This window comes from Anoplolepis gracilipes, chromosome 2 (genome assembly GCF_047496725.1).
Source record: "Anoplolepis gracilipes chromosome 2, ASM4749672v1, whole genome shotgun sequence".
In the NCBI taxonomy this organism is placed as follows: Eukaryota; Metazoa; Arthropoda; class Insecta; order Hymenoptera; family Formicidae; genus Anoplolepis; species Anoplolepis gracilipes.
In genome coordinates, this window is record NC_132971.1 from 9,512,392 (window position 1) to 9,537,097 (window position 24,706).

Here is a 24,706-nt window from a genome sequence, read left to right on the forward strand (position 1 = left end):
TTCTAAAATTTTATTATTTCGAGATATTACCCTATTCTAATTAAAATTGGAAATCCTATATATACAATTATATGAATATTATACAAATATAATCCTCACAAACTTATAAATATATAAATTATAAATTTGTATTTAAATTATATAATAAAATGTATGTTATCTTCATTAATATTCTATAAATATTATGAACAGAGATATCATGTAAAATCCTGATGTCAGAATTTTTTATTAAGAAACGGAAAATTTATTAAGAGACGGAAAAATTTACAATTTAATCGTTTGACAAGAGATGATATCAGTGACACTCATATATTGATTTTATGATAAGTGACTGTAATTCAATAATTTTATTGTATAAAAATAATGACAGATGTTTCACAGATGACAATGTGTTGTAGATTTTTAAATTACGTCTACATGAATTATTTACGTATTGTAAACAAATATTAACAATAAATATAAATATGTATATTAATAATATATTAATATTAATTTTACAGATTTATAATATTAATATATTTTTAATATACATTATTTATATTTATTATTATGTGTTTACAATACGTAAACAATTCATGTAGTCGTAATTTTAAAATCTACAGTACTATAGGTCTGTTCGTTTTAATTACACTGGCTGTAGTAGTTCAGAGGTTGTTTTTTTTGCTCGCCATTAGAAGGAAAAAGATAACCTGTGAGCCAGTGTAGTCAAAACGAGCAGACCTTATGTCATCTGTGAAGCATCTGTCATATCATTTTTACACAATAAAAAGATTATTAAATTACGGTCGCGATTCATAAAATTGATACGCAAGTGTCACTGATGTCATCTTTTGTCAAACGATTTAGTTGTACATTTTTTCGACGTTTCTTGAAAAATTCTGACATCAAGGTACTTATTATAAAACTGTTCAAAAACGTTTTCGATCGGAATAATTCCTTTTTTCCCTAAATACATAATAGAAAATTTAGGAAGAAACGAAATTATTTCGATCGGAAACATTTTCGAACAGTTTCATAATAGGTACTCAGGATTTTACATATCTCCGTTCATGATATTTATAGAGTATAAATAAATATCATTTTATTATATAATTATTATATAATTTAAACTCAAATTTTTGATTAAACTTAACAAGAACTCAATCGGCTTGTTATTACCGTACATTTATTTATGAGGACTTACTTATTTTTTAAATGATGAGTGTTAATATATATGTTGTAGTCGTGCGACTGTTGTCTACGTCTCCTTGTGTTTATATCTCGATTCTAGCGGTCGCATGCTCTCGTTCGAACCGATTGTCTCAAGCGTGTGAGTCGAAATGCGGAGGTGTCAACCTCCACCAACGCACTGACATCTAAAATAGATAGGTAATTGGCCCGATTTTTGAAGGGGAGAAAAAGACTAGGATTGTATCATATATAAGGAGGCGATACGCAGAATTCAGGGCTATCTCGCAATTCTTTTGGAGTTAGAAGAAGATTGAGACCATTATTGAATCATCGCACTTGTTTCGCAAATACACATATTATTAAAACGTTGAGAACTAATAAATTTATATTCCCGTACTAAACCCATCCTGACGAGACGGACAAAGACTCCTACTACAGCTTATCAGAAGTGGGATCCGGCCTGGCCTTGCGAATTTTTGTTTGTCGGTTTGTCTGAGGTAAGCGTTTTGAATTTCTAACGGCTCTCGGAGTTATTGACAAGGACGAAAAGAAACGACGTGAGTTATGACATCGTATCAACTAGGTGATTTTACCGTTGCGGAATTGAAAGACGTTCTTCGCGAGAAAGACCTATCCACGAAGAGAACAAAAACTGAACTTATTCAGCTGCTGGATGCACTGAACGACCCGAATGTGTGGAAAGAGCTTAGTGAGCAACTAAGATGAACGGCGGGTTCGCGTGGCGTTTCATTGTCGGCCGGTGTGTGTCCGTCTGGCGAGGAGCGTGATGCCGTCGAGAAAGCGGAGACTGCTGACGGACCGCTGGAACCAGGGAATGGTCCAAGGGCGACAGCGTCTGGATCGGAGGAGTGTGGCGCGTTGCGGACGGAGCTCTCGTTGCTGCGTCGGGAGCGAGAGATCCTGGAGCGGGAGCAGCAGTTGCTCCGACGGAAGATTGAGTAGCTGAGGAGTTCACCCACCATAACGGCGAGTAACAGTGTCATTTCTATGGTTGGCGGCGTAAGAAGCATCAAAGAATTGCTGCCTGAATTTGATGCAACAGACGGTACCTTTTGGAGGTGGAAGCAACAATTTGAACTGCTGAGACGTACGTATCAGTTAGATGACAATTCTGCAAAGATACTAATAAGTTCGAGATTGAAGGGGCGTGCGTTGTCGTGGTTCTATTCTAGAGTGTCCGAAGAGGGATCGGCTTGTGGCGGCTGGAATAAAAGACTCTGCGGAAACTGCGTCGACTAACGTTGTACAACCGACCGTACTATTGAAACCGTATATGGTTAGCGTTAAAATTATAGTTAGGAACGAGACTGGCGGCTTTGATAATTATATTGTTGACGCGATGATCGATTCGGGCTCTCCGATCAGCCTGATTAAAAGTGACGTAATTCCGGGCAAATCGCATTTGCTCGATACTGAGGATGTTAGTCAGTTTTGTGGAATCAACGGTTCGCGGTTAAGAATTAACGGTATCGCTCATGTTGAGTTAGAAGTAAAAGGCGTGCGTATCAAAATCAAATTTTATACGGTGCCACGCGATACAATGGCTTATAGTGTTCTGCTTGGCAGTTAATGTGTGAGCCGTTCCCACGAGTGGGAAAGGCCCGTGCTACCTCGCCCTTTCAGGCATACGCCACATTTTTACATCCACTGTCTATCGGAACCGCCCCGAGACGGGCGATGGAAAAATCCAGTAGCGCCTGCTGGTTCGTGTGTGCAGGATGGACAGTTTGGCCACGACGAATAAGCCCATCCTTCCTTCCTTAGGGTGACATACACTCCGCCGGCTGGCATTCGCCACTATCCGACTCCTTCACCCCGCTATCTTATCCGTCGTGCCCACGGGGACCACGGGGAGGCCTGTCCATTTGCATCCCGACCTGGATGAACGCTTCTGACCCTGTCGGGCGATGGGAATGGTGGGATAGGTGGGCGTTTTAGGGTATATGGAGTCCTACCTAATTTCCTCTAACGCGACGCGAACGCTGCTCGAGAGCGTGGTTGTCCCGAGAAGATTACGGGATCACACCCCCATACCCGAAGGCTCCGACCTCTTCGGTTGAACAACGGACCTACCTAATATATTATCTACGTTTCGTATCCCTTCAGCCAAAGGGATTCGCGGCAAAAATCGATGAATACGGAAAGGGCCTCTGGGTTTGACACGAAGAAGCGTGCCACATCCGGCCACTGCCATTCACCTTCCGGTACGACGCTTCGCAGTATCTCTCTCTGCGCGTCAAAGAGGGGACATTCCAGCAAGAAGTGCTGGACTGAATCAATTCCACCTCCGCAAATGCACACGTCACTTTCTACGAGACCTAACGACGCGAGTCTTTCTCTAAAATCTCCGTGTCCAGTGAGAACCTGTGTGCTCCAATGGTTTATTTCTAGCGAACGCGCAGCTAGTCTATCTCGCACGTCCCTAAAGAAGGCGAACGTGGTACGACCCTTACTTGAAGAGTTCCATCGGGTCTGCCACATATTTATCGCCTCATTTTTAATTCCTACGACCGCGGTTTTTCTTTCGGTTCCGGCGGGGATCTCAATATTACCGATCTTGGCGTCTTTTCCCGACCTAACGTTATATCGCGCGGCACCTTCGCGAAGGACTATATCTACAGGAGTCGCTCCTCCGACAACGCAAAGTGATTCCCACGAAGCCGTGCGGTATGCGCCAGTCATTGAAATTAAGACTCGACGCTGCAGGGCTTTCAGAATTCTAATGTCTCTCTCCGTACACAGGTCGGCCCACCCCGCAGCGGCATAAGCCACTGTCGGTGCGAACACGCCCCGGTAGATTGTGGAGAGTGTCCTAAAACGCAGGCCCCACTGGGCTCTCGCTACTCTACCTAACTTCTCGAACAGCGGCCCGACTTTGCTGTTTAAATATTCGCAGTGCGATCTGACCTTTAAATTTCTATCTAAGTAGACGCCAAGATACCTAACCGTTCGCTTAAATCCTATTTTCGTTTCACCGATTTTAATGATTGGCGGTCTATTCTCGAAGTTGACGGTTTTCTTATTTGTTTTTCGCTTCCTATCCGGTCGTGCTCCTCCCCGTCTACCTATCAGGTTTCTCGCGATCGCGTCGGATTTCAGAAAGATGGCTTCAGTTTTACGCTCGAAAATCTGAAGTTTCGCGGACCTACACCATTCTGTTATTATGTTAACTACACGTTGGCCTTCTGTTTCTAGTTCTCTTCGCGAGTTTCCGTTTATGACGACCACGAGGTCGTCCGCGTACGCGGCGAATCTATCTGGAATCACGTCTTCCAGTAATCTCAATAGGCCATCAAACATGAGGTTCCAGCAGGCCGGGCCCAGAACGGAACCCTGAGGGCACCCCCTCTCGGCCCGCTTGGACACCTCCGCGGAGCTAAGAGAAATTTTTACACTTCGATCGCTGAAGTAACTCCGGAGTACTTCGAAAATATTACGCGGACAATCTCGTTTCTTAAGGCTATCTAGCACAAGGGGCCACCAGACATTGTCAAAAGCCCCGGAAATGTCGAAAAGAAGCGCAACGGCGTACCTCCTTTTGGAGGCAGAGACCATCCGTCGCAACTCCACGACAGCTTCCTCCGTCGACCTTCCGGGCATGAACCCGAATTGTCGATCGGAGACCTTCCCCGGTGCCAGTGACGTGTCTAGCAGACGAGCTTTTATAAGCTTCTCGAAAAGTTTTCCTACTACGGAGAGGAGACAAATGGGTCTGTAGGATTTCGGGTCTCTCTCATCCTTGTCTTCGCCTTTCAGGAGGATTCGGAGTGAACCCTCCTTCCAGACAGAAGGAAAGACGCCCCACTGGAGACACCCGTTAAAAAGCCTAACTAGTTGACCGGGGATTATTTTACAGGCCGCCTTGAGTACGGCGACCTCGACTAGATCTAAACCCGGAGCTTTATTGTTTTTAAAAGTCTTCACCGCGCGAGCCATTTCCGCCTCCGTGAAGAAAGAGGCGTCGGCTGTATCGGGAGCTACCCTGCATGCGTTTCTAATTTCACGCTGTTCGAGCGTGTCTTCTATCTCCCGGTCATCTGGGATGTGCACATCCAGGAGGTAACTAGCGGTCTCCCCTAGTGACTTTGTGGAATATTCGCCACACCGGAGTGTGCTTAGCACCCCCTCAACCTGGAGTTTGCTCGTCTGTTGCTTGTAAACGAAGCCCCAGGGCTCGGCGGTTGCCGTGCGATGTGACGAACTTCCGCCAGCTTGCGAGTTTCGCCTGCCTCACCCTCCTACAGTACTGCCTTTGTGAAGAACGGTACTCCAGCAGCACCCGGAGGTAGGTAGGGTCCTCTCGCCCTTCCTGAAGGGCACGGCGCAGCCTATATACCTTTTTCTTAATTATAGTTAGTTTTTTTGTCCACCACGGGTTGGACTTCCTAAATTTGCGCTTCCTAGGCATTGACGCGACACAGGTCTCCGTGAGCACCACTGTGAGCGTTTCTGCCATTTTCTCTACTTCTATTGTGGAGCACAGATCGATAGCCTCCAGTTGCGATCTTGAAAGATCTGTCAGGGTGACAGAGAACCGTTCCCAGTCGGCCCGACTTGTGTCGAACCTCGTGTTCCCAGCGCCCCAATCGGCACCTGACTCTTTTGGCAATCTCAATCTTATGTCCACGGCCCTGTGGTCACTGGTGGTCCAGTCACACCTTACCTTCCAGTCACAGATGAACTTGTTCATGGAGGGCGACGTCAGGGTTACGTCGATGAACGACGAACCCCTTGTCGTCCAAAAGGTGGGTGGCTGTCCAGCATCGTTGACCACTGACAAGCCAAATGCTCTGATGAGGTCCTCGAATCGGGCACCTCTATCGTCTGTCTCTTGGGGACCCCAGAGTGACGATCGAGCATTGGCGTCTACACCTATAATAAGTTTCTCCCCCCTCAGTGAACGAAGCACCGTTTCGAGGTGGCTGAGGTGCTTCTCAATCTCGTCGCTGTACTGGAAGTAGCACGAGACAACGTAGAAGGAGAAGCTGGGGGCCCGCACTTCCACGCAGACACAATGCGTAGTGCTAAGCTGCGAGACGAAAACTGTATCTAAATTGGGATTGCAGATTACCACTGCTGCCCACGGACATTGTGAGCGCACTGCGGCAACCCTCATCCCTATGCCTAATCCTACGACTTTGTAACCCGAACCTTGTTTCCCGACGTGTGGTTCCTGCAATGCTAAGACGTCAAGTCGCTTTTCGACTACGAGTTGACGTACCTCACCCGTTACTACAGCCGAACGTCGCATGTTCAGCTGCAGCATCCTAACACCCGTGAACGCACTACCTAAGCTAGAGCTTATCCTACCTAATTCCTGTGACGCCGGGCCACTCGCTGTGTGGGGTGGGGTTGGGTCCGCGAATCTAACCGTCTTTCGCACCGTTGTCGCAATGTTCGCGGATCTAAGCGCGGGTCTAATCGCGGGCCTAATCGCGGACTTTTCTATCTCGCGCGCTATTTGTTTTACGCCGGTCTCCGATTCTCGCGCTGAATTTACCGACGTCGACCTAATCGTAGTAATAAAACAACGCTCTAATACTACGTATGCGGATCTAATCCCGGTTGCTTCGCGATTCTCTAACGCGGTTCTAGCGGCAGGAAGGCCGCAATCTCGGGGCTGTGCGCCATCGCGTATTGTGTCACGGGCCCGCCCGCGCACAGCTCGGTGAGGCGCTCTCGAGGAGGCGGAGGCCGCCACCGAGCACGCGGTCGAGCAGACCCGCGACTCAACGACGGAGACACCCCGCGCTTCCCTACTCGCGGCCGCGCCAGACCGGAAGCGGTCGGCCAGGCGGGCACTCCTCCTCACCACGTCGAAAATTTTATTTGTGTACGCCATAACTGTTCCCACGAGTACGGTGGAAGGGGTGGTCGAGCGACGTAGAGCCACCTTTACGCCGCCAAGCCTAGATACTCCGGGAGGACGGCAGGTATCCCGGAGCGGACCGTTCGCGACCGCGACATTTCACGTCTACGCGATCATGCAGACCCTAAGCACGGTTCCTAACACCTTAGTCTTTAGACGTTATGCGGGCCCGACCTCAACGAAAGCGACCGCGACGATAACGACGACCTAACGACCGCCCCAGCCGACGAAGCCACAGACGGCAACATCCGAAACCCGATTGTACCTGAAAGTAAAATTCCTGAAAATAAAGAGAGAATTAGTAGACACGCTCACAGACACACACACACACACTCACACGTGGGAGTCACTGGGATCGGGGTGGTCCCCGCCTCTGGCCCGGCGGGTGACTGAGTCACCCATCCAGTCCTTCGGGCGAGGGTCCCGACCGGCTCCCACTTTTCCCCACTGAGGGACGCTTCACGGCAGGAGCACCCACCGCTCCGCACCCTCATCCCGCGGGAGCACCCGCATGAAATTGGGAGGGAAGAGAAAAAAAAAAAAAAAAAAAAAAAAAAAGGGGAGGGACGGCCGTAGACCGTCTGAACAACGCACGCAGTGCGCTTGCCACATATGAGCCATTCGTTCAGCAAGCTGACACCGACTCGTGGCAATGCTGTTTGGGCACGTTGGCTTCACCTTTCGGTTACTAGGCCCCCTCACCACGTCAAGGTGTGCCCACGAGGGGGTGTTCTGCTTGGCAGGGATTTTTTGAGCTTTCCTTCATTGCATGTGACAATGGGTAAAGATCTCGAGATTGTGGGGGCCGAGGAAGCGCGCGTGATTCGCCAAATGATGCATATCGAATATGATAACAATTTCACTTGTTTAAGCGATGAATTGCAGATCAATTCCGCTGCCGATGAGGATGCGATTGTGAATGTTCGCGAGGCCTTCGAGTCGTGTTATTTAAGTAACCTGCGATCGGAGAAGCGGGTACCGGATTTTGAGATGACCATTGCACTTAAACATGAGCAACCGATTAGTTTGCGACCACGGAGACTATCCTTCGCAGACAAGGAGATTTTACGCGGAATTTTAGATAAACTTTTAGCGCAAGCATTTATTCGACCTAGTAATTCTCCGTATGCTAGTCCGATTGTTCTGGTAAAAAAGAAAGACGGTAGTTCTCGGTTATGTGTTGACTATCGTAAATTGAAAAAAAATCACAATACGTGATAATTTTCCGACGGAGCTAATTGACGATAATATTGATCGGTTGCGGGGTAAGAAATATTTTACTAACTTAGACTTAAAAGATGGTCTTCACCATGTAAAAATGCACGAGGCCTCTGTGAAGTTTACATCGTTTGTAACTCCTCTGGGCCAGTTCGAATATTTGCGTATGCCGTTTGGCCTAATGAACGCGCTGCGTGTATTTCAATGTTATATTCACACCGTATTTGAATTTGATTCGGAAAAACAAGATAATCTTGTATCTGGATGATTTGTTGATCGCGACCGAGAGTATAGGCGAGCATATTAAGATCTTATCCGAGGTTTTCGAGATCGCCGGCGGGTATCATTTACAGTTCCGACTTGATAAGTGTTATTTTGTACAGACCGAAATTAAATATTTGGGATATTGCGTCAACAAACAAGGAATAAGGCCGAGCGACGAAAATATTGAGTCTGTTTTGAATTATCCGGTACCACGCAATGTCAAGGATGTACATAGATTTGTCGGACTTGCGAGTTACTTTCGCCGATTCATTCCCGGGTTTTCGATACTGGCGAAACCATTATATAATTTAATAAAAAAGAACACCTCTTTCAAATTTCAAGCTGAGGAGAATTCTGCATTTGAAGCGCTTAAGCTGTGTTTGTCGAGTAAACCGCTGTTAGCAATATATTCACCACAAGCGGAGACTGAATTGCACTGTGATGCGAGTGCGAGCGGCTTTGGCGGAATTCTTCTCCAAAGGCAGGACGATAAAATGTGGCGTCCGATTTCGTTTTGGAGCCAACGAACAACGCCGACGGAATCAAAATATCATAGTTTCGAGCTAGAGTGTCTTGCTGCCGTGTACGCATTAAAACGATTTCATGTGTATCTCGTGGGCCGTAAATTTAAGATTGTTATTGATTGTGATAGTTTTCGTCTCACTTTGAGTAAGAAGGATGTGAATCCGCGAATTTCGCGATAGGTTCCTTCAGAATTACGATTATGAAATTGTACACCGTCCGGGAAAACGAATGACTCATGTTGATGCGCTTAGTCGCTGCCACAGCGTACTTGTATTAGAAAGCAGTACACTCTAGCGAACCTTATCGATCTGTCAGGACTGCGATGGGGAAATCATTAAAATTCGTAATGAATTGGAAAAGGGTGATGTGAAGTATTATGAATTGCGTGACGAATCTATCGAAAAGATAAAAATAAAAAGTTGTTATTTTGTGTTCCGCGGTCCATGGAGATGAACGTAATTCGAACATGCCACGACGACCTTGGTCATTTGGAGATCGACAAAACAATTGGTAATATAGCGAAAGTCTATTGGTTCCCACGAATGCGTGATAAGGTGCGTGACTATATTGGTAATTGTCTTATTGCATTGAGTTCTCTCCACCGAGTGGTAAGGCGGAAGGATACTTACACAATATACCGAAAGAAAACTTGTCGTTTGCTACTATTCATGTGGATCATTTAGGTCCTTTAGAAAAAACAGGAAAAAGATACCGTCATTTACTTGTGATAATCGACGCGTTTACGAAATTCATTCGACTCTATCCATGTAAATCGACCACGACGGAAGAATCGAAGAAGCACCTCCGAGAGTATTTTCGTGCATATAGTAGGCCGAAGCGCTTAATTTCCGATAGAGGTACTTGTTTTACATCCGATATATTTAAGGAGTATTTGAAGTCCGAAATAGTTGAGCACGTCTTGATTGCGGTAAATACACCTAGAGCGAACGGACAGGTAGAGAGATTCAATAGAGTAATAACTCCGATGTTGGGAAAATTAAGTGAGACACCGTGTAAATGGGAAAATTGGGAAAGTTGTGCCTCGTTGAGGTGGTCGCTTGGCTTGATCGGTGCGGGCCGGTTCTGCGGGCGGCCCCGAGGCAGTGCCGGTGGTCTCCTGAACGGCCTCGTCGGTTTCGGCGAGCCAGGCATTTATTTCGGCTAACACGCTGTCTGCCTCGCTTGACATTTTTGCTCGAAATGAGCTCAATTGTCGTCGGTATCGCTGCCGGCGGCCGTGTCAAGGTTCCCTTCAGGCCAGTCATCTTCGTGTTTGTTTTGGTTGTCAGCGAGTGATGGTTTGATGTTTTTTATGTGTACGTGCCGATGCCAGGCGCCGGTAGGACTGCGCAGGTCGACAATTACTGGCGAGCTAAAGCGTTTGACTTCTAGCGGGCCTGTGTATTTGGTCGCCGGTACTTAATTTCGCAGTCGTATTGCTGCAATTCGAACAGCCATTGGGCCAGCCGACCTGTGGGGGCGTCCAGTTTCTGGAGCCAGCGCAGCGATTGATGGTCGGTTACGACGGTGAAGGCGTACCCCTCGAAGTAGCTCTTCATGCGGCATATACCCCAGATCACGGCCAGGCACTCTAGCTCGGTGGCACTATAGTTACGTTTCGCGGGGTTCAAGGTCCGACTCGCGAAGGCGATGATCCGCTCGCCGTTTTCAAAATGCTGAGTGAGTACCGCCCCGAGCCCCGTCGCGTTGGCGTCGGTTTGTAGTACAAAACGTCGGTTAAAGTGGGGACAAGCTAATACGGGGGCGGAAATGAGGCGCGCTTTTAATTCTCGAAACACGGCTTCCTCTTCGGTGCCTCATGACCACCGGGCGTTTTTCCGAGTCAGCCGGGTGAGTGGTGCGACAATGGTCGAGAAGTTTTTTACGAACCGTCGGTACCACGAGGCCATCCTCACGAACTGTCGTACTTGCCTGATGTTTTGGGGCGCGGGCCATTTCGCGACCGCACTGACTTTTTCGGGGTTGGTCCGGATCCCTTCGCGATCGACGAGATGCCCCAGGTATATGAGTCGGTCCACGCAAAATTTGCACTTGTCAGGGTTCACGCGGAGTCGCGCGTTTCTTAAGCGTCGGAAACCTCGGCAAGCAGTTCGAGATGTTCGCGAAAGGTTCGGCTCACGACGATAATGTCGTCTAGATAGACGAAGACGGCCGGTTCTAATTCGGGGCCTAATATAGAGTCGAGCAGGCGTTGGGAGGTGGTGGGCGCTGAGTGCAACCCGAATAGCATCACGGTAAACTGGAAGAGCCCTCTTCCAGGTACGGTGAAGGCGGTAATTGGGCGGCTGTCTGGGGTCAACGGCACTTGCCAGTACCCGCTCTTTAGGTCGAGGGTTGACAAGTAGCGCGCTTCGCGTAGCTTTTCGAGGGTTGCAGTTATCTGCGGCAACGGGTAGGCGTCTTTCGCTGTGACATCGTTGACTTTCCGGAAGTCATTGCAAAACCGGTGCTTGCCATCCTTCTTTCTTACGACGACCACGGGTGAGCTCCATGCACTCTGGGAAGGCTCGGTGACCCTCGCTTCCTCGATCTCCTTAACTTCCCGGTCGATGATGGCCTGCATGGCGGTGTTGCGTGGTCGATACCGTTGCTTGATAGGCGTGGGGTTTGTCAGGCGAATTTGATGCTGGACGAACGTGGTCGGCCCGGTCACGTCTTGGAACCGCGCGAGTTCTGTAGCGAGGAAGTCCTGTAGTTGTTTCTGTTCGGCGGGGGTCTGGACGGCCAGCCCCCCTACCGCCGGGTCCTCCTCGTGCGGGTTCATTGGTGGCCGAGGCGGAGGCGACAGTTTGAGCCACAATTTTCCCCATAGGTCAATCCCGACGAGGACCTCGTTCGTGAGGGTAGGTAGCACAGTGAACCGGTGTCGCATCGTGCGGTTGTTTGCCCTGACAGTCACGGTGACTTCGCCAGATGTAGAAGCGATGGTTCCGTCGGCCAGGTGGATCTGCCCCGGGCGGGGACGGGCGCGCGCTCCTCGTTGTTGCAGGGTGTCGGCGGTGCGGATGTTAAGAAACGACCTTTCGGACCCGGAATCGAGTAAGGCCAAGAATTCCTGGTCATTGAGGCCAATCTCCATGTGGGGTCGCGGCGTGAAGGCTATTGCGGGCTGACCTCGGGTCGTGGCGCGTCCCCCGTGTCTGCGACCCGTTTGTCGTTTCCCGGCCGTGGGTGGCATTGGGACGTAAGTACGCCATCTCGACCGCACTGGGAGCAGAATTTCTTCCCTGGCCGTTTGCAGTCGAAACGCGTGTGGCCGCGTTGCTTGCAACGCCAGCAACACTCATCGCGGTTATAGGCTGTGACCACGTTAGCTTTGGTGGCGGCGGCTTTGTCGTTTTTCTTAATGTCGGCCTCCTCGTGCTCGATACTCTATTCAGTCGCACGATCCTGTAACTCCTCTATCGTTTGGACATCGTGTACCCGAACGTACAGTTTATACTTTGGTAGCATGTTATCGTAGATTCGATCGAGCTGCTCGTCGCGAGAGAAGCCTCCGGCGCGGCGCATTAATGTCATCATCATCGTGACGTATTGTGCAAAGGTTTCGGTCGGTCGTTGGCGGCGGTCAAAGATTTCTTGGCGGAGGGTGGCTTTATGCCATCGGGGGAGGAATTGGGCGCGGAACAGCGCTTCGAATTCGGCCCAGGAAGCCCATCGGTCACGATTGTTGCGGTATCACAGTAGAACGTCGCCTCGGAGAAAATCCGGGAGTCCCCTCAGTAGCTGGGCCCCGGTGAAGCCGTAGCCGGTACTGAGTTCCTCCAGTCGTTCGAGGAATGCGAGGGGGTCGCGCCCTTCAAAATGACAGCCCCACTTCCGCATCTGGATCAATACTTTCACGTCGTCGAAGACCGTAGGGGGCGGAAAAACGCCTAGTGGGCTCCGTAGGGCACCGGGAGTCGGGGGTGCCAGGAAGTCGTTAGTTGGGTTCGCGAATTGCTCCGGGTTCTCGTCCGCGTATTGGCTCATCCTTCTGCGGAGATTGTCTAACGTCCCGCTCGTATCGAGGTCGAAGGTGCTCATGACCGCGACGAGCTGTTCTTTTCGCAGTGTATATAACCAAGCCTTCATGGTGTCGCAGGTTTCCCTATTGTCTGTGTCTACTTGAACGGGTCGAAACAGGTCCCTGTTCGGGCGCCAATTTATAACGGCCCCCCCTTGTTTACTCGAGGTTTTGACCGGACAGTTCGTCGGGATCAGGGTCCGCGGTTTGAGGGAGGAGAATAGACACTGCGAGCGTGGTTTTGCTGTAAGGTATAATTGTTTATTGTATAGGATATGTACAGAGGTGTGTTTGTGTGCGAGTGTGCGTGTGGGTGAGAGCGCTATGTACAGAGTGTGTTTGTGTGCGGGTGTGCGTGCAGGTGAGAGCGTTATATACAGAGTGATTAGATACAGTGAGTGCTTGCGGAGTGTCGGTCGGCGGGCCGCGTGGGTGTCGGTGCACGGGTGGGCGCGGCGGTAGACGCTATTTTTAGCGGCGCGGCGCGTGCCGGGTTTTTCGGCGGTCGCGTTTTTGCGCTAACGCTTGAGTGTCGGTGTTTTTGCCGCGGGCGTTTTTCTTCCGTAACGCACGTATTGGTTTTTCTTGGCTTTCTGCTGTACGCTGGCGGCGCGCGCCGACCCGTTTCTTCGGGCGGTTTTCGTTTTTCCGTTTGCTGCCTGGCGGGTCGCGATTTAATCGCGAGTCCCCCCACTCCGTGAGCTAGGAAAAGGGTTCGCGGAGGATTCGCGGGGAAAGATCGGGCGACGACGAGAACTCTCGTCGGAGGCGGCTCACTCTCCACCCCGAGACTGTGATTGTCTCCCGTATTTTGGAGGATCTGGCTACGAGGGGATGGATTTGCGGCAGTGGCGATCGTCGAGAACGCTCGACCGAAGCGGAGTACTCTCCACTCCCGCTCGCTCCTGCTACGATTTATAGAGGAAGAGTCGTGGAAGGTGTCGAGAACTCTCGACAGTGGTGGAGTACGCTAGACCGCGGGTGCTTCCGTGATTCATTTCGGGATGCTGGGATGTTCTCTGAGGCGAGACTTGTCTCGGAGAACTGGATTTCTGAGATCTGGTCTGGAGCATGGATGCTGTGCGGGTTTTATACCAGTATGGCTTCCCCTTCTCGCTCGAGGTTCGTGTCGATCGGGCGTCTCCGGGCTCGGCTGCTGGAGCTCGGTTCTTCGGCGGGCTCCGAGATCTCGTCTCGCGCTCGGGCGTTTTCGGCTTCGGTCGGTCGGTGCCCGAGCGGGACTTAATCTCGGGCGCGCCGAGGTTTACCCGTTGCGGATGTTTATGTTTGCGTTAAAAAAAGGGCGCCCTACGCCTCCGCTTGTGCCCGGCCGGTGTTCGCCGGGCAGCGGACTTCCGACGGTCGGACGGTCGGGAACTTAGTAACGGGGTGCCTCGTTACACTATATTAAAAATCTTAATTCTGTAATAGAATATTGTATTATTTTTTATTGATTTTTATGAATTACATATTTATTTTACAGATGATATCTACCTCTCCTTTAGAAGAGCTATTAAAGAGGAAGAGAGAGGAGCCGAGGGAAGAGGAAGGGGAGGAAATATTTAGTAAAAATAGAAAGACAATAAGATCGCCGAAGGAGAGCAGGGAGGAAGGAATAGAGGCAGCGATGGGGAAGTGGAGAGTGGAGATTGAGGAGGTGATGAGGGAAGGTTTTAAGGGAATGAAAGAAGAGATCAAGAAAGAGGTAAAGGAGGGGATTAGGGAGCAAGGGAATTTAATGAGAGAGGAAATAGAAAGGATAAGGACGGAATTTAGAGAGAGGGAAGAGAGATGGAGAGTGGAAAGGGAGGAGATGAAGGGGTGTATAAAGGAATTGGAAGAGGAAGTTAAAGAACTAAAGAATATTAGGGGGAAGAAAGAGGGGGGAGGGGAGGGAGGTAGAGGAAAAAGTGAAAGAGATGGAGAGGAGAATGGAGATGAAGGAGAGAGAGGAGAGGAAGAGGAACATTATAATTAGGGGAGTAAAAGTTAAAGAGGGGAGGAGAGGAAGACAGTTGAGGAAATCATTAGAGTGATAGGAGCAGATGCGAGAGTGAGGGAGGTGAAGAAAATTGGAAGAGAAAGGGAGAAAGGAGGGGAGATGATATGGGCAAGGCTGAAAAATGAAGAACAAAGGAAGTGTTTATGAAAAAAAGGAATCTGAGAAGGAGGAGGGAAAGGATCGCGGAGGACATTGGAGGAAAGCAGAATGAAATGGAACCTGGAGGAGGAGAGAATGGAAAGGAGGGTGTGGGTGGGTTATGGGAGAATGAGAATAGATGGACAATGGTGGCGATGGGATGAGGGAGAGGGGGTGCTGAGGGATGAAGAGGGGAGGTTGAGAGTGGTGGAACAGGAGGTGGAGAGAGGGAGGGGGAAAAGGAGGGAAGAGGATAGAGAGAATGGAATAGGGAAGAGGACAGAAAGGGGGAGGGCAGAAGGAAGGAGAAGGGGGAGGGGAGGAGATGGAAGACAGTGTTTGGGAACGTGGCGGGGCTAGGAGAAAAGGATGAGGAGTTCTGGAGGGGGTTAAGAGAATGGGATGTAGTGATGCTATTGGAGACATGGGTAGATAGGAAGGGGTGGCGAAAGATAAAGGAGAGACTAGCAGGGGAATGGAAATAGGGAGTGCAAGGGAAGAAGGGGCGAGAAAGGTAGGTGGGCGAGAAGGGAACGTAAGAGGGGAAGACCGAAAGGGGGAATGATGATGTGTCTGTGAAATTGGCATACATTTTCCAGCAGATCACACATTAAAGGGAGTTCTTTTCGCATGCAGTCGAGTTTTATAGTTCCTGATAGTTTTTAGTGATAGTTCTGCTGATTTTATCCAAAAAAACATCAATCGAAAAAATGATCTGCTAACTTCCCGTAGCAGATCATTTTCCAGCAGATCACAAATTAAAGGGAGTTCTTTTCGCATGCAGTCGAGTTCTATAGTTCCTGATAGTTTTTAGTGATTGTTCTGCTGATTTTATCCAAAAAAATTAAATTTTTTAAACAATTATTTTATTCGAAAATCTCGTATTTTTGAATATAGAGGTGATATGCTGGCCGTATTTCGATAGTTCTACTGATTCTAATATAGTTCTGTGCATATACATTGCATTTCAAAAAAGCCTTGACGATTAAAATAATTGGAAAATCTATACCCCTTGCCATCGGCACGAAAGAGAGGGATCCGGGCCACTCACTACTCATTATAACTACCGAGCCGCACTTGTCACTCATCTAACAATTTCTATTTGGGGGGACCGACTACGGCAGCAGCACCATCAGATTTTTCTCAATATCTGCATTACCCAAAGCCAACGACGTGGACGTGTTGAGAACTGGCTTCTTCTTTTTTTTTATTTTTTTATTGCTTTTTATTTTATGTTTGTTTTCTTTATTTATTAATTTTTTATTTTTTATTAATTTTATATATATTTTCATATTTTTATTTAATTTTTTAATTTTTTAAGTTTTATTTATTTATTTATTTATTTCTGTATTTTTAAATAATTTTTTTATTTGTTTAATAAAATGATGTATATATATATATATATATATATATATATATATATATATATATATATATATTTATATATAATGAACATATAACATAGTTTATTACTAAAAAGACGATAAAATGAACATATAACATTATTATTAGTAGTGATATAGCAGGGTTTCTAACTCAGGAGCTCGAGGGGGGTGCGGGGGCGGGGGGGGGACCCGCGACCGCAAGGGAGTGACGTCACGCAGGTCCGTGACGCGGTTTGTAGACGCGGAGTACGCGGGGAGGGGGAGAGGTCCGCGACACAGTTGTAGGTCCGCGACGCAGCCGGTAGACGAGGGGATTGCGGAGAGGAGAGAGAGGTCCGCGACGCAGCCGGTTGACGAGGGAATTGCGGAGAGGAGAGAAAGGTCCGCGGCGCGGCCGGTAGACGAGGGGTTTACGGAGAGCGAAGAGAGATCCGCGATGCAGCCGGTAGACGAGGGGATTGCGGAGAGGAGAGAGAGGTCCGCGGCGCGGCCGATAGACGAGGGGTTTGCGGAGAGGGAAGAGAAATCCGCGAGTAGGGAGATGGATAGAGAGAGACAGCGCGATAGGCATTCGCAACGCGGTAGACGGAGACGCGTAGCATAGGATAGGATAAGGAGAGCGCTTTGTGCATTGTACATAGCGTAGGACAATGCGAGCATGATGTGGTGGGAAAAGGAGAAGATTACAATAGGAAGATAGCGTGAGAGAGAAAGAATGAGGCTGAAGGAAAAGGATAGCGGGAGCGCGATAAGACGGAAGCTAAGGCGTACGCGAGAACGCAGATTAAATTTTTTTTTTTTATATTATATTATTATTATTATATATTATATTATTATTACTAATTATATATATATTAAATATAATCTAATCAATACTAAGTGGAGGAAGAAAGGGGATAGATAATGAAGGCGCAAATAAGTAATACACATATTTATCGTAAACAAAATTTTTAATTATAAAAATGTGTATTGTTATACATATAGTGTGTGTGTGCGCGTGCGTGCGTGCGTGCGTGCGTGCGTGCGTGCGTGCGTGCGTGCGTGCGTGTGTGTGTGTGTGTGTGCGTGTGCGTGTGAATGTGCGTGTGCGTGTATGTGTTTTTAAAAATATAAAAGATATAATATAAAAAATATAAAAAAATCTAAAATATAATATAAAATGTAAAAAGATATGAAATATAATATATAAAATATAAAATATAAAAAGATAAAATATAAAGAAGAAAAAACTAAAAATTAGTCGGAGAGAAGCGGAGGGGGAACTCGCGACAGCTGCTTCTGTAACAGAAAAAAATGAACATTTATATTAGTACTTTAAAAAATACCTAAACTTTTGAGTGTATTATATAGAGATACTTATAGTACGAGGGGCTCCTCTCCGAACAATCTGCGGAGACAGAAAATGTCCACGTACAAGGTAAGGGAAGAACCCGTCTAAGAGGCGAGCACGGGGGCCATCGCCCCACAAATCCTCATATTCCGCATATTCGCGGTTGCAGGTCCGCCATCGACGCACCTCTTTCATGTGCGCGATGTTGATATACCCCGGGATGAGGTTGTGGTAACATAGATATTCCTGTAAAAGAAAAAACATATAAATATATTAGAAATAAAAAAGCATATAAAATAATAATAAACATTACTTACATCACCAAGTGGGATGTGGTAGCACCGATATTGGCAACACTGTAAAAGATAAAAGTGTATAAATATAAATATAAATATAGATATATTATAAATAAAAAAGCGTATAAAAATAATAAAAACTACTTACATCCTCGAACAGTACATCCAACAACGCTCGGAATAGGTTGCGAGCCAAATTTTTAACCCAGCGAAGTGCACGGCGATGGCTTCGCCTGCCAACCCCTTCGGAAAGCCGAAGGCGACAGTACCCCGTCTCGAACATCGCGTCAAGAAATGCCATAACTTGCGACATTTTTTAAATTTTTATAAAATAAACTGCACTTCACAAATCATCTCATAGGATCACAGTCAGATACTTTATGCTAGCTCCAGCGAGAGCTAGGTAACGTCTCGATGAAAAAATGGGTAGGGGATCTGCATGACATAAGAGTTAGCAACAAATGCTTACTCTTCACAACTGACAAAAAAATTAAAAGCTGACGCGGACTGTCGCTCCACACAGCATTCATACAGATAATTATAATTATAATTAAATAGCGACACAATCAAATAAGTATCAGACATCTATTGAAACATTGATCAACATGGATCTAAACATTGATCAACATCGATCTAAACATGTTTAAACCTTATTATACATCAAATAAATATATTAATATCATGACTTGAAATATAATACCAGATGCAGCTGCACCATGAAATGTAATATTCACCACACAGATGTATACATGGCTAAGAGATATAATACTTGCTACAGATTGATCCAACCACTATCATACATCAAACAAATATCTATCGAACCACTATCGAACCACTATCGTACATCAAACGAACATCTATCGAACATCAAACGAACATCTATCGAACCACTATCGAACCACTATCATACATCAAACGAACATCTATCGAACCGCGATGAACATCTATCGTACATCAAACGAACGTCGATCAACATCAAACAAACATCTATCGTACATCAAACGAACGTCGATCAACATCAAGCGAACCATGAACGACATGAATTTTAATATTTTTTCGCGTTTAAAGATGTCAAATATTCCACGCCCATTGTCTGCTAAAATGCAGACTAATAGAAAAATGCATCACGTACTGTAATATGATACATGCTACAAGGAGAGGATAAAAAAGATAATAACACACATGTATTGTAACAATAGTTTATTATAAATATGGATTGATCGAACCTTTATAATGATGATTCGACCACCAATTGAATAATTTAAATACATTTTGTAAAGCACAATTTCGTACATGTCTATCGCAACGCAGAGTAGCATCTAATTTATCTAAAGCAGGAATGTCATCATAGTCGTTATCCAATGTCTCGATAATAAGACCGATTCTCTCATCGTCTTCCAGGAAATTTGGCAACCATTCTCGTTTTTTATGTCTTTTGACATACACTCGAGAAGATGCATCTTTCAACGTCACGGCGTCAGTGATTAAACGTTTGGCTCTGTAGTACGGAATTTTCCCATTGCAGATTGTGATGTTTTCCAATCAACCATGCAACTTGAGATCTCTCAGATCTCGTGAGCAAACGGAATGGTGTAAGACTCGTAAAAATATAATGAGAGAGTACAGAGCCCTTTGTCAGAATCGCAATTTCTTTCACGATAAACTTTCCTCCAACGATAAATCCTTGGAGATCCACAAACGTTGGCACAACCATAATGAAATGATATTGGCGAGAACTATGACGGACAACTAATGTCGATCATCGAGTATCGCCAGTTTTATAATGTTATAATGTTATAACATTGGAGGGGATTATTCCTGATTCATGTAATTTTGCGGACAACATTTGTCAACGGGTTATATTCGACAATGCGATTGTGCAAGATGAGGCAATATGCGGTAGTATTTGCGGGTACATCTAGCTTACATTCAAATTCTATTCTTACGTCCACGGTAGCATTTTTGACAGACTCGTTTTGTCGCGAGCAGTCAATGACTGTGTGAGGACCGCACTCTAGAAATTTTGCCATGATAAATAATACATTATCATTATTGCAGCCGTAATAAGATTTACGAAAACGCGCATTCATGTCGAATAGGATAGCGTATCTCTTTTTATCAAAATCCAAATTTAAATCATCATACGGATAAAAATCAGAGTTTAGATAGAGTTTAACGTTTGTCAATTTGCAGTCGTTAAATTTGGTAATATCTTTTGACGCGACATTTTTTCTATCAGTCTGTAGTGCAAAGATTACGTATCGCGGTTTCTTCAGCTGAGAGGCAGTTTTCACAGTTCACGAATGCTTAATCGTACTGTGTAGCAAAGGAAATTCGTATAGATCCCACGAGCGGAAACTCATGTTCAAGTATCTACCGCTCTCCAACGCTCGTAGCAAGGACAGTTCACTAATTTCGTATAAATTTCATATAAATCATGGATTTGCTGATAAATTTCACTTTGATGTGTGCGCACCACATCACTCCCAATCTGTGACCTTTCCGGTAATAGCATGAAACACGATATACAATGTTTAACAGAAATCCCAGGTTTATAATAAAAAGATATAATGCACACCCGTTTCATTTCATTATATGTACGAACTTGTACATCGTCTAACGTATGAATAATAGGTTCCACAACATCATTGAAATCACTAGAATTACCGTCAAGAACACTATCGTGTAAGGATTCTACATCCGAATCAGAATGCTCGGACGAAAAGTCCATCGAATCGGACGACTCGGCAAACTCGAACGAATCGGATGAAATGTTCACCAAGAGTGAATCAGGCGACTCGGAAGAATCGGACGACTCGGACGAATCGGATGAAATGTCCATGAAGTCATCCATAAGCACACAGTTTTTATCAGATATAAAAAAAATGTCACAAGGATGACCGCAAACTCGCGTTTTCTTCCAAACTCGCTTTATCAGATGCGACAAGATTGTCACAAGGATAGTCGCAAAATCTTTTATAGCACACGCTCCTCCCAAATATATATATATATTTTAATGTCACATCTCTCATCTCCGTCTAACTCGAGTATCACGTCTTATCTCCCTCTAACTCGAGTATCACGTCTCATCTACATCAGCATTTTCAACATCTTTAGCAGAATGAATGTAGATCCAACTATATACATCATACGTTTTATAAAGAATAGGCGAAGAAAGAAATAATAAAAATTAGTAATAAAAATGGTAATTTATTTATTGCAAACATCATAGAGTAAAAATCATTTACAGCACATGTTAACAATTCACAATCTACGAGTGATTTACCATCAAACGCGTCACTCTCACGTATCATTTTTATCGCATCGTAAACATTAGTGATATTGTTACGTTGCAAAACGCTAACAAATTGTTTAAACTTTTCATTAACAATATATGTATTCTGACACAGCCAGAAATGCATATGATCGATACAGTCCTCAAAATCGAATAAATGCACCAATGTTTGCGGATGCATATACAAAGAATTATTAGACAATGTTAATTTAACAATCTTGGAATCAGTTAATCTAATCATTTGGATAGATAGATCGCAGATCCATAATAGCTCACTTTCAGTCGATTGTACATGTCGTTCAATATCGGCATGTTTCTGCATTAATGAGTGCCAGGTAACGATAGACAATACTATTTGATTGCCTCGGTTATCACCAACAAGTAATTCAACATATGACATAGCTCCGACGCTTATTCCAATCTCCAAGTATTTGTATGATGTCGGGGTTAGAGCATATCTTCTTCCCAAGATACAACTCGCGCGACGAGACTCGGATGAAATGCTACAAAATTTTAGAAAATTGTTATTAAAAATAATATATATATATATATATATATAAATATTAAAAATATTATTTAAAACTAATATAAATAATAAAAATATTATTTAAAAAAAATAAAACTTACTCTTTCTTTGGCAGAGTGTCTATAATCGGGACGTAATAATTCATGTTGCTTCCTTTAGCGGAGACCACAAACGATTGACACGATACTAAATTATTTTAAGTATTAAAACACAATTTAGCACTACACACTGCAATGTGGAGGGGGTTATTGTTCACAATTTAGCACTACAAATTGTAATGTGGAGGGAGTGATTGTTGATACAGCAAGTTTTTTTTTCTCCAAGCATCTATATACAGCTGCTAATTAATAATTACATCTCCAAAGATTTTAGCTGAATGCGCTTAAAATTTTCCATGCGTCGAGGTGCGACAACATTTTCTGATGAAATCACACCTGAATATTCTAAATGTATGTGACAAATTATCAAAAAGTAACTCGCAGCTGCATGTAATTTGAAACTTCAAATTATCCATGCGCTAACGAATCTTACTAAAATGTTTAAAGTGTGCGTGACAAATCCGCAACTGCATGTAATTTGAAACTGTAAAACTTTCGAGCGCTGATGTGCAGCTGCTAATTTTCGAAATACAGCAAAAAAATTTTTTCGACATAACGTCATCGTTAGATGATAAATCCACAGCTGCATGTAATTTGAAACTACAAATTATCCATGCTAACGAATCTTACTAAAATGTTTAAAGTGTGTATGACAAATCGCGAAATGACAACTATATGTAATTTGAAGCCGCGGATCTTCCGAGCGCCGATATACGGCTGCTAATATTCGAAATATGACAAATCTTTGAGATGACGTGACCTATAGATGACAATCCAACGAGATATGACAAATCCGCAGCTGCATAATTTTTGAAATACAGCAAAAAATTTTTTCGACATAACGTCATCGTTAGATGACAAATCGCGACATGCGTGATAGAAACGTCTATGAATCGCGATATAAAATCGCTGCAAAGAGGTGCACCTCCATTATTTTCGAGTCGTGCATCTTGTTCGGTCTGAATAAAAACGGTCGGAAAAAACATGGCAGAGTAAATTGCGTGGGAGCAATCCATCCAGGTAAATTCAGTGGAGGAGTACATTGCGTGGGAGGCGCAATGTAACGAATGTATTGAGTCGTTGGAAGAACAAAGTCGAATTAAACGACCACGATTATCGATTGGAAATCGACAATCGCTGATTGCTCGAATCGCGCGACTCGAAGGATTGAAAAATGTGTTGCGCAGGCATTTCGTACACGCGGGTGCAGGATGCAGTTCGCGAGAAAATGGATTGATTTGGCGAGAGATCGATACGGCGTTCGAAGGTCGTATCATGACTGGTGCGGTTATAAATTATAATCACATCGAACCTCATCAATTTTTGGAAGACGCGAGTGACATTGTGCTCGAGCATGTGCGAGACGTTATACAAAAACACAACAGTGTGAAAGTGAATACAGCGTTTAACGGCGAGTTTGTGGCGGGCGATAAGCGCGCCAATAAATCAATCAATACGAGAAATTTTGAACTCTTTCGTACATCCGATTTACGCGAGTGGTATGAGCGGCGAGTCATCGAGCCCACCCTTACATCGCTCGAAGAATTTCAGGAACGCGATAGCGGATGGGCATTATCGCGTATAATGAACTAAATTTGACTGTAAATATAAATAAATATAATCCTATGCGCGTCGGATGTTGCGTGCAATTACCGCGAAAGATAATAATGAAACGAGCAGTGGTTAACGTGCAATCTCAAGACAATGCATGTTTTGCGTGGGCGGTGGTGGCTGCTCTGTATCCAGTTGAAAGAAACACAGACCGCCAATCGTCGTATCCGCATTATACAACAGTACTGAATCTACAAGATATTGAGTTTCCAGTCACTCTTAATCAAATTAAAAAATTTGAAATTTATAATGACATTTCAATCAATGTGTACACCATCGAGAATGAAAACATTATCCCGTTACGCCTTACGGAGCAAAAGAGGGACAAACACGTCAACTTGCTCTACGTGCAAGATGCGTGAGATATCGGACATTTCGCGTGGATCAAGAATTTATCCAGGCTCGTGAGTCCGCAACTCAGTAAATACAAGGTTAAAAAATATATCTGCGATCGGTATGTATATTTAATAAAACTATCTAAAAATATTTAAAACAAGGATATAAAAAAATTTTAACTTTTATTTTACAGATGCATGCACTATTTTCACTCGGACGAGAAACTACAGTCGCATACAGTAGACTATGGAAAGATGAACGATTGCGCTATCCGGTTACCGAGCAATAAGGACAGGCGGCTCGCATTCGCCAACTACAACAGGAAGGAGCGACTACCTTTCGTCGTGTATGCCGACCTGGAGTGCGTTTTGATGAAAAAAGAAGAAAATTTTTATCAACATCACCAAGTATTTAGTATCGCTTATTATGTACATTGCTCGTACGATAATTCATTATCCGCGTATCATTCTCGTCGCGAAGCTAATTGCGTTGCGTGGTTCGCCGACGAACTTAAAAATTTGGCGCAACGTGTAGAAAATATTTTAACAACCAATGTCCCCATGGTAAATTTAACGCAAGATGAATGGAAAGAATT

The 24,706-nt window shown here is 45.2% G+C and overlaps 1 pseudogene; it reads left to right on the forward strand.

The window, feature by feature from the left end:
- The first annotated feature begins 1,734 nt into the window (after window positions 1-1,734).
- On the forward strand, window positions 1,735-10,662 carry LOC140674803 (uncharacterized; annotated as a pseudogene).
- Window positions 10,663-24,706: the final 14,044 nt, after the last annotated feature.